A 9,862-nucleotide genomic window follows, 5' to 3' on the forward strand; every position below is an offset into this window, starting at 1 on the left:
ATCCTCCTGCAGGCGTGTCTTGTGACTTTTTAGGGGCCATCGCAGACGTGATTTCGGCTTCTGGTATTCTTCCATGGTCTATGAATTACTCGCCTTGGTTTGCAGCTTTAAGATCTTTGCACATCTCCCTCATACGCGAAGATTCCCTTTGAAGTACGGATCCTTGATAGAAGTATCGACTTGCGAGATTTGGCTTATGGAAGGCCTTAGGGTTTGGAGCTTGAGCCTTCTTTATTTTGGAAAAATCTCAATTCGCGAAAGGGTTCTTGTGAAGGGCCTTGCGGGAATGGAGACTTAAAATCCCGAGCTAGGGATGGGCTTGTGGGTGATTGGTGGAAAAGGGACTTTATAGACTTCCTCTTCTTCAAAGTCCCAGGGTGGGCTTGTGGGTGATTGGTGGGAAGGCCCTTATAGGCTTCCTCTTCTTCTCTTCAAATCCCAAGCCTAGGGGTGGGCTTATTGGGGAATCTAGTGAGAAGGGGGTTTAAGGAAGCCCCTCTCCTTCTCTACAAAAACCCAAGGGTAGGGATGATTGGTGGGAAGGGGGGCTTAGGGAAGCCCCTTAGAAGCTTCCTTCCTTAAGAAGCTTCTATGAAGCTTCTGACTTAGACAACAGGCACGTAATGGTGTGGAGGTAGATGACGTCGTTCGCGGGAGGAAGCAAGGTGGACATGACAGGGATGGTGGCAGTCAGATGGCCAATGGCAGCTGGCGGTGATAATCAGCGGCATGTGGCAGCACAACGGCGTACTCCTGCTCTACGGTGACGACAGTAGCTCGAATCCTCATGCAGCCTCTCCCTTCCTTTACTCTCTCCTCCCCCCCCCCAACTAAGGGAGGTTTTTATAGGTCAAGGGGGGAGAGGGACCTCCCCCCACGTGGCCCTTTGCATGGCTCTCTCCCCTCACCTCCTCATGCAACCCTTACTAGCCCATCCCCCCCACACTCCCTCTCCTCCAGCCGTGCATGGGCTGGGGGAGAAGGGATAATAGAAAAAAATTTGAAATTAATTGCACAATTATCCTCTTAATCTCCTCCCAAGAGGATATTTCCCCGTGGCTATGCGGTTTTGAACCCATAGCCTTGCTTTGCCAAGACGGGATTCTCCATTTCTCACGTGCGGTTATAGATTAACTGCTGGCACTGGGGATAACCTTTGCACGAGTTTACGGTGCGCATAGGGTTGGTCTAGTAACATTTTTCCAACGGGAATATTACATTCTCTCCCCCTTGGAGGAATCGAGATGTCCTCATCTTGAGATGAACTGGGGATATTGTTGGTTGAGAGTGCTTTCATCCATCCAAGTGGCATCGGCCTCCTCGGGATAATCTTTCCACTGGACGAGGCATTCTCTCAAGGTTCTGGATCTCTGTTGTTTCTCCCTAACATCTAAGATCATGTGAGGTCATAGCTCAAGGAATCCTTGGCTAGGCATTACAACTTGTTGGTCATCAAGTACATGGCTAGGATTAGGTACATACTTCTTCAGTAGGGTGATATGGAATACATTATGAACCTTTAGGTTCTCAAGGAGTTGCAGTCTATAAGCATTCGGTCCTAGGAACATGAGGATCTTGTATGGCCCACAACACCTTGGACTTAGCTTCTTGCAATCTCCTAAGGATAGGGAACTCTTCTTTGGCCGTACGCGAATGAAGACCATATCTCCTTCCTCGAAGGTTTTATCTTGATGCTTCAAATCCGCGTATTCCTTCTTTCTATCCTTGGCGGCTTTGATGTCCTTTCTAGTTGACTTCATTTGGTCATCCATCTCTTCCAGCATCTGCCTTGAAGCTTCAACCCTCAAGATTGGATCTAAGAAGTTTAGGGGACTTCGACAGTCATGCCCATACAATGCTTGGAAAGGGGTCATCTGAATGCTTTGTTGGTAAGAAGCATTGTAGGCAAATTCAACCAAAGGCAAATATTGAATCCACCTTTTTGGTTCATGGTAGCAGTGTGCCCTTAGCATATCCTCGATGACTTGATTGACTCGCTCCGTTTGACCATCAGTTTGGGGATGGTAGGCTGTACTAAAACAGAGTTGAGTCCCAATGGATTCAAAGATAGCTCTTTAGAAGTGTGATGTGAAGAGAGAATCACGATCACTAATGATTCTTCTGGGCAGCCCATGTAGCTTGAATATCTCCTTGATAAACAACCTTGCAATGTCTGAGGCTTTATAGTTTGTCTTAACAGGAATAAGGTGTGCAACCTTAGTAAGCATGTCAACCACAACCATGATGGAGTTGTATCCTCCCTGAACTTGGGGTAGGCCAACAACAAAGTCCATACTGATGAATTCCCATTTCATTTGAGGAATGTCAAGTGGTTGCAACTTTCTTGGCATTTTGATGTGTTTGGCTTTGATACGTTGACAAGACAAACACTCAGTGACATATTTGAGAACTTCACCTTTAAGCCTCTCCCAATAGTAGCTCTTCCTAACTGCATTGAGAGTCTTGGTATACCCAGGATGTACTCCTGAAAAAGGGGAATCGTGAGCTTCCCACAGTATCTTCTACTTGAGTGAGTGGCTTGCCGGTATACATAATCTCGTTCTATAGTAGACAAGTCCACTATTGATAGAGAATTCATGATACTTAGCCTGTAGCTTCTTGCCCTGTTCCTTGATAGGGATCTCTCTTAGCATCTTTTGATAGACTGGATCATGGCATGCTTCTTCTCTAGCTAGTTAAAGTATTGGGTTGTTTGGCATGGATACCTTTGTGGCTAGAGATCTAGCTGTTGATGGATTTTGCAAGATTAGAGAATTAAGGAATGCCTTGCGACTGAGTGCATCGGCAACTACATTCTCCTTTCCAGGTCGGTATTTGATTTCAAAATCATACTCCTCCAGCACTTCAATCCACCGATGTTGCCTCATGTTGAGCTCTTTCTGGGTAAAGATCCACTTGAAACTTTTATGATCCGTTACTACTTGAGACAATGAGGGCACACAAGCTCTATGCCAAAATGAAGAAGTGTGCATTCTTCAAGCGTTAGATTGGATATCTGGGATTCATCGTAGCAGCGGAAGGAATCTCGGTGGATTTGGGCAAAGTCAGACATGTTCTAGAATGGCCAATACCAACATCTGTAAAAGAGATACGGAAAAGGCGACTCTACTCCTTCTGCTTGGGTAATGGTAGTGTCAATATCGGCCAAAGCAATACTACTCAGTTGCACATGGATATTGAAATCCAATCCATGTAGGAAATATTGCAACTGTGCAGCCGCTAGAATGGGAATATAAACGTTAAGTTTGCGAAGAACTTACTTTAGTTTCTTGGCATATGCCTGGACATTCTCATTTGGCTCTTGGCGTGTTACATTCGGAACACCAACCAATACTGCCCACCCTTCTTAGGGGAAAACTCTTTATAGAAAGCCGTAAAGAATTGGGCACTACTAGTTATGGTTCCGGCTTCTAGACCATGATACCACACTGCCGCTCTTCCTTTTAATGTCATGTTGAAGAACATCATAAGGTGTCCTTCATCTTGGATTCGATAGTTGAACATGAGCATTTGAAACTCCTTAATGTGGAGTTCTCCATCTTGTTCTATTAACCCATGGAAACACTACAATAGAAACGAGGCATAGACGCGCATGTTAGACGTGCAAAGTCGAGCGCATCTATAAGTGCGTGTAAACGTGCATGTAAATAGATACGAATTTTGTGTCTATATATTCGCACAAATAGATGTTAATATAGACGCGCCAGCAGACACACAATTATTTAACCACCTAAAATTAGCAATTCACATAATTAAAAAACCAATGTTAATAATTATTTAACCACCTGAAATTGATTCTTGAGCATGCACATGTGTGCATGATAAAAACCATAGAATTAAGAATACACATTGAATCATTGAATTAAAAAATAGAGTTAATAATTACTTTTTCATTGCTCTCTAATCAATGGAAGTTCCTCCAGTTGACAAGCTTGATATATGTAATTAGCAGCAAGCGACAGAAACCTTACAATTAGTAGCAAGCATTGCAATATGTATCTCCTAATTTCTCTACGTACTTGAAGATGATAAAAGATACTTCCTTTTTATTATGGAAAATTCAATTTAGCTTTAAAATTGACTATTGATTCTTGAGTATGCACGTGTGCGCATCATAAAAAGCATAGAATTAGGAATACATCTTGAATCAATAAGCAAATTAAGTATGTCACAGTGAATGATCCATCTCATCTTCAATGAGATCTGCCCTTGCTAAACTATCTACTTCTAGGTCTATGTTACCAAGAGGTAACGAAACAAATAAGTCTATCCCACTATCAGATGTGTTGCTGTATTGCTCAATAACTTCATCAATATCATCGACAATCACATTATTGTCTTCTTCTGTGTTTCCTTGAACATCCTTGCGAGGTTCATCTTGTACTATATCACACATATCATCCATTATAGTGTCATCATGCACATCATCATTAATTGTTGGATTATGATCATCTGCTATCTCCATGTCGGTAATATTACCATATATTGGTTTTGAACGATTAGATATAGGGATGACATACCACCATCAGTTATTATTTACCATTGGATGACACAATCTGTATTTGAAAAACAAAAGCAAAAAACTTAAGTACTTATTATATTGTGTATATGTATCACATGTATACATATAAAAAAATTAGCCTTTGCATATATACCTGCTCGCATTGTTGAGGTAGTACTAATGTGTCATTCTTGTTTTGGTGAAATTTTGTAGAGTCAATGATTACAAAACCACTTGGATGACGTCTGATTGTGCAATGCTCACTATTTGTTACCACTTCTTTAAACCACTTCACATCTAGTACATATATAAAGAATCGTCTGAAGTCAAGCTTCATAATATCTTGGATCAAGCCACAATAACCTTCCATGGTACCATTGGTATCCTCGAAGTAAGCAAGGACATCACAATCTTGGGTATTTCTATTTTCATCTATACGTTGAGTTCGATGATGTTTACCCTCACACCAAAGTGCATTGAATAATGTGCACTAGTAGTAAAAGATAAAAGATCAAACATGTCAATTATTTATATAAAATAAAACTTATAGAAACAAATTAATTGATAGTATGTCTCACCTTTGATAAGCAACCTCGTGCGTATTCCCACTCTTCTTGAGATATATTAATTTCCTCCTCTTTTTCCATTCTCTCCATTTCCTCATGTAACCAATCTATATCAAAAAGACGTGGGAGCGCATTTAGATGATCTGGAAATGAGACATTACGTACATATCTAGTGTGAAATTCTTGTCTTTCTCTTTTTCTTCTTGCCCTTGCTTCATTATATAGTGTCACCCATTTACTCATTACATCACTATTGAGCACACCAAAACTATTTAACTTGCGAAGTTCTTCTTTTGTTAGCACTTTACTCATTCCTTTTCCTTGAGGTACTATAGAGGTCATCCTCAAGTCTTCATCATCTTTCCATAGTCGTGGTTGAGAAGGATCCACTTCAGCAAGATATTCAGAGATACAAACAAGGGATGATTGCACTAACCAACCCTCAGCCATGCTTCCCTCAGGCCGTGCTTTTTGCCTCACAAAATCTTTCAAGGTTTTCATGAAGCGCTCAAGAAAAAACATCCACCTTACATGAACTACGCCACAAAGTGCGATCTCATCAATCAAATGTATGAGTACATGTAATTGAGTAGTCAAAATGGATCGAGAAAAAATTTCCTCCACCAAACAAACCACCTCAACAGATAATACTCGAGTATCTTGCAATGTGTTTAGATCAATTTCCTTCGAGCTCAAGTATCTGTCAAGATGTATTTGAGAATTGTTTATTTTTGTGTAGAAATTCAAAGATATATAATGAAAAAATACAATGTATACACACCTCACAAGCTCTCCCATCTTGTAAATGATATCACGTACATCTTTGGAGGCACAATGGGATATGCTAGTAGGAAGTACGAACTGAATGTAAACAATATTCATAGATCAAATGATTAGTTGAGGAAAAAGTCATCATACCCCAAAGTTTACACATAGTTACTCCACTAATTACTATATTCATGGTTAGAGATACCCTTACTTGAATCATTTTGTGCCAATCATGGGACTTCAAACCAGATAGTTACTCCACACCTCTTTTCTTTTTCTTTATGAAAGCTCCCTTGAGACATCTCATACATGCTGTGGGTGTTTGAAAGCTATATATTTGTTCCTTCACTATTTTTTCCTCGTTCTTTGACAACATCCAAGGTGCATGGGGTAGCTCAATCTTTCCTCTGGGTCCAATGCGTGGCCAGGATCATCTTATGTGACCAATGTTACATAAATCCTCCCTTACATTAACTGAATCACGAGCCCCTATCAAGTGATCCCATAATGTAGATACAACATTTTTGAATATGTGCATGGGGTCCAACAGGTGATTGATCTTGAGTTCAGTCCAATACGGAAGACGAAAAAATATAGAGAACCTAACAAACAAACAATATATTATGTAAACAATTCATCATGCTAAATACTTTAAAGTCAATTGAAATTCACTTCTTACCGACTCATGCCGAGTGGAGGGTGGCTGTCGGCATTAATCCATCTCTCCTTCCAATCTCGAATGTTTAGAGATTGTGGAGTCATTCCATTAGTAGGGAGAACATATTTGGGATGGTCAATAGGAAGAAATCGATGTTGATTGTCGTAGATAACCTTCTTTAAACGTGGCGGCCTAGAGGAAACTAGAGAGGGACCACAAATAGGACATGCATGATATCCTGACGTGGTTAAACCTGAAAAAACAAGTGAATTAATAAAATGCAATTGATTCAAGTCTTGAATTTCAAATATAGAGTTATATACATGTACCTGAACACTCTCCGTATCCTGGAAAGTCGTGCATGGTCCACAATAACATGGCCTTCAATGTGAAATCTCTAGAGGATCCAGATACACTTGTATCTTGCACCTCAATACCTTCCCATAACATTTCTAACTCTTCAATCAAAGGCGTCTATATCCGCATTTAACTACGCATCTATATTTGCGTCTATATCCCAAATGCACGTCTATATCCGTATTTAACTACTTGTCTATATTCGCGTCTATACTCGCGTCTATCTGAACAATAGACACACATATACACGCGAAAATAGACACACTCGTCAAAATTCAAACCATACTTAAATAATTTCTTTTCAAATTGTGCCTTTCCTTTCCTACGTTTTTTGTGGTTCTGAAGCTTGAGTTTAGTCGACATACAGTCTCTTCATGCCTCACCTCCTCATGACTCACCTCTTCTTTCATTTCAAACACACAAGAAGGGAAAAAGGAAAGCCAAGGAGAGGAAGAAAGAGAGAACAAGAAAGAGGAGGACAAGAAGAAGCAGCAAGCAAGCAAGCAAGCATCAAGGGAGGGTAACTTACCAAGGAGAGGAAGAAGGAGAAGGAAGAAGCGCCACCACCCGCCACACCAAACACCCAAGGCGAGTCTCTCTCTCTCTCTCTCTCTCTCTCTCTCTCTCTCTCTCTCTCTCTCTCTCTCTCTCTCTCTCTTTGTTTCTCTCTTCCTCTCTTTGCTCTATCTGTGTATTAAGGATTTGTGATTCCATTATGTATTGCATTTTATAAATCATCAATGGCGGTCGTCGGCCTAAAATCGGCCGACCGAGCGTGTCTGATAGCGCATTTACATCTCAGTGTAGATGCAAACATAGATGCGAAAAATGTTTTCTCTCAGAGCGTCTGAGGGCGCGTCTTAGAGCGTGTGTGCTAGCGTGTGTGCTCTGCAGTGTACACGCGATGATATACGCGCTGCACAGAAGGTTGACCTGCATTCTACACATGATTATACACGCGCATTGACTTGGGATGCCCGTCTGACAGTGCGTCTGTGCTGCATCTTAGATGCACAGATAGACGCGCTAGAAAGAAGGTTCACTCTGGAGCGCGTTTGAGGGCGCGTCTAACCTGCAATTTAGACGTGGGGATATACGTGCCACGTCTCCCAATTATGATAGTAAACAATATGTTTTTGCAATGATGAATGTGACCAATCCCGTGTTTGTGTTTATCAAATTTCTTCTTTAAGAGAAGCATTAGCACTTAAGTGTTATGCTCAATGTCTAAAGAAAGCTCTTTGAAAATGTAGGTAATATATGATTTTTTGTATGCAAATAAATTTGTCTTTTTCGTGTGTGTTTTTTGCAGATGTCGTTGTTGTATTGCTGCGCATTCGAGGTGTGAAAACCACCCAAAAGTTGTGCGTGTGATTAGATACTTTGTACATACTTAGTTGTTATGTTTGCTCTTTCATTCTATGCTGAAGACGGAGAAGAACAAGGAGTTTTTGGTAGACTGGTAACTTGAGATGCAATCTCATGGGCTACACTTATTTCAAGATATGCCAATTATGGGCTTTGTGAGGATGTTTCCAACATCTACAACTGGATGGTATTTCTGCTGATGCTAGTACATTTGTTTACAGCCTGAAATCATGTAGCATCATAGGAGCTTTAGATACAAGCCGAGAACTTCATGTAGAGATATAAAAAAGGGGTCTAGATAATGAGTTTCATGTTGGCAATACACTTGTGGACATGTATAACAGATGTGGTCAGGCTTCAAGCATATGGCATTCTTTGGGCATGGCTGCAGCATATTGAGCTCATCTTTAGTGGCATGGATCCTAGACATTACATTGGATAACATACTTACGTGCCAGTCACAGGAAAAGGCTATTGGCAGTTTGATATGGGAGACTTTCTCGTAGGTGGAAAGACAACAGGTTAATGTGCCAATGGCTGTGCTGCTATTGCTGATTCTGGAACATCTTTGATGGCTGGGCCAACGGGAATCATAACAGCTATAAATGAGGCCATTGGAGCATCTGGTGTCATGAATTAGCAATGCAAGGCCATGGTGTCTCAATATGGTGATATGATTATTGAAATGGTTAAGCAGCAGATCAGTCCAGAAAAGATATGTGCACAGATTGGCATGTGCTCCCAAAGAGCAAAGGATTTCAGCCCAGATATTGCAAGCGTACTGGATAGGGGTCATGAGGGTCTGCACGACACTAGATGTACTATGTGTGAAATGGCAGTAGTATGGGCACAGAACCAACTGATCACACTGATGAGTCTGGAGAGCTTATCAAAGCGTATCTTAGCAAGATGTGCGAACGCCTTCCGAATCCGAATGGAGAGAGTGCTGTGGAGTGTGACCAAGTTTCTTCCATACCCACAGTGACCTTTACGATAGGAGGGAAACATTTTGATCTTACGCCTGAGCAGTATATCTTGAAAGTTGGAGAGGGTAATGAAATGCAATGTGTTAGTGGAGATGTTTTCATGGGCATTTACCACACGGTTTTCGATTATGGAAATACACGTGTAGGCTTTGCTAAGGCCGCCTAATTGTCGTGAGGGCCATGGGAAAATATCTTTAATCATATTGACAATGAAGTGATTTGCAGGCTTGGTCGATATAAAAAAGTGTGATTAATGTTGAAATTGGCCCGCTTTCCTGGGGGAAAAAGAGGCTTTTTTGGAAAAAGGGGGGCTCTCTGGTTTTTCCTGGGGGGGCAGAACAAACGGGAAGTGGTCAGGCATTCGGGGATCTACGAGGGAAAAGAAGAGAGTTTTTTTTTAATCTTGGGGGGGGAATGATGAGTGGAAGAAAGAAGAGGGGGATGCAGTCATCCATGTATGCAAGCCTCAAGGAGGAGTTGTGCTGCTTCTGCGCTGCGATGAGAGGAGGGATTAAGACACCATCACCAATGCCTCAGCTGTATTCTTGTTGTCGCCTGTTGCTACATTTTCCGTGAGGGAGGATGGAGTGGAACAATGTTTGCTTTAACGATTGCAATAGAGTGTGCAACATGAGAG

The 9,862-nt window shown here is 41.4% G+C and overlaps 1 pseudogene; it reads left to right on the plus strand.

Moving 5' to 3' along the window:
- The first annotated feature begins 638 nt into the window (after positions 1-638).
- LOC148017879 (phytepsin pseudogene) lies at positions 639-9,449 on the plus strand (annotated as a pseudogene).
- Positions 9,450-9,862: the final 413 nt, after the last annotated feature.

This window comes from Lygodium microphyllum, chromosome 21 (genome assembly GCF_053477565.2).
Source record: "Lygodium microphyllum isolate KBCC chromosome 21, Lygodium_microphyllum_v1.1.10, whole genome shotgun sequence".
NCBI classification, from domain to species: domain Eukaryota; kingdom Viridiplantae; phylum Streptophyta; class Polypodiopsida; order Schizaeales; family Lygodiaceae; genus Lygodium; species Lygodium microphyllum.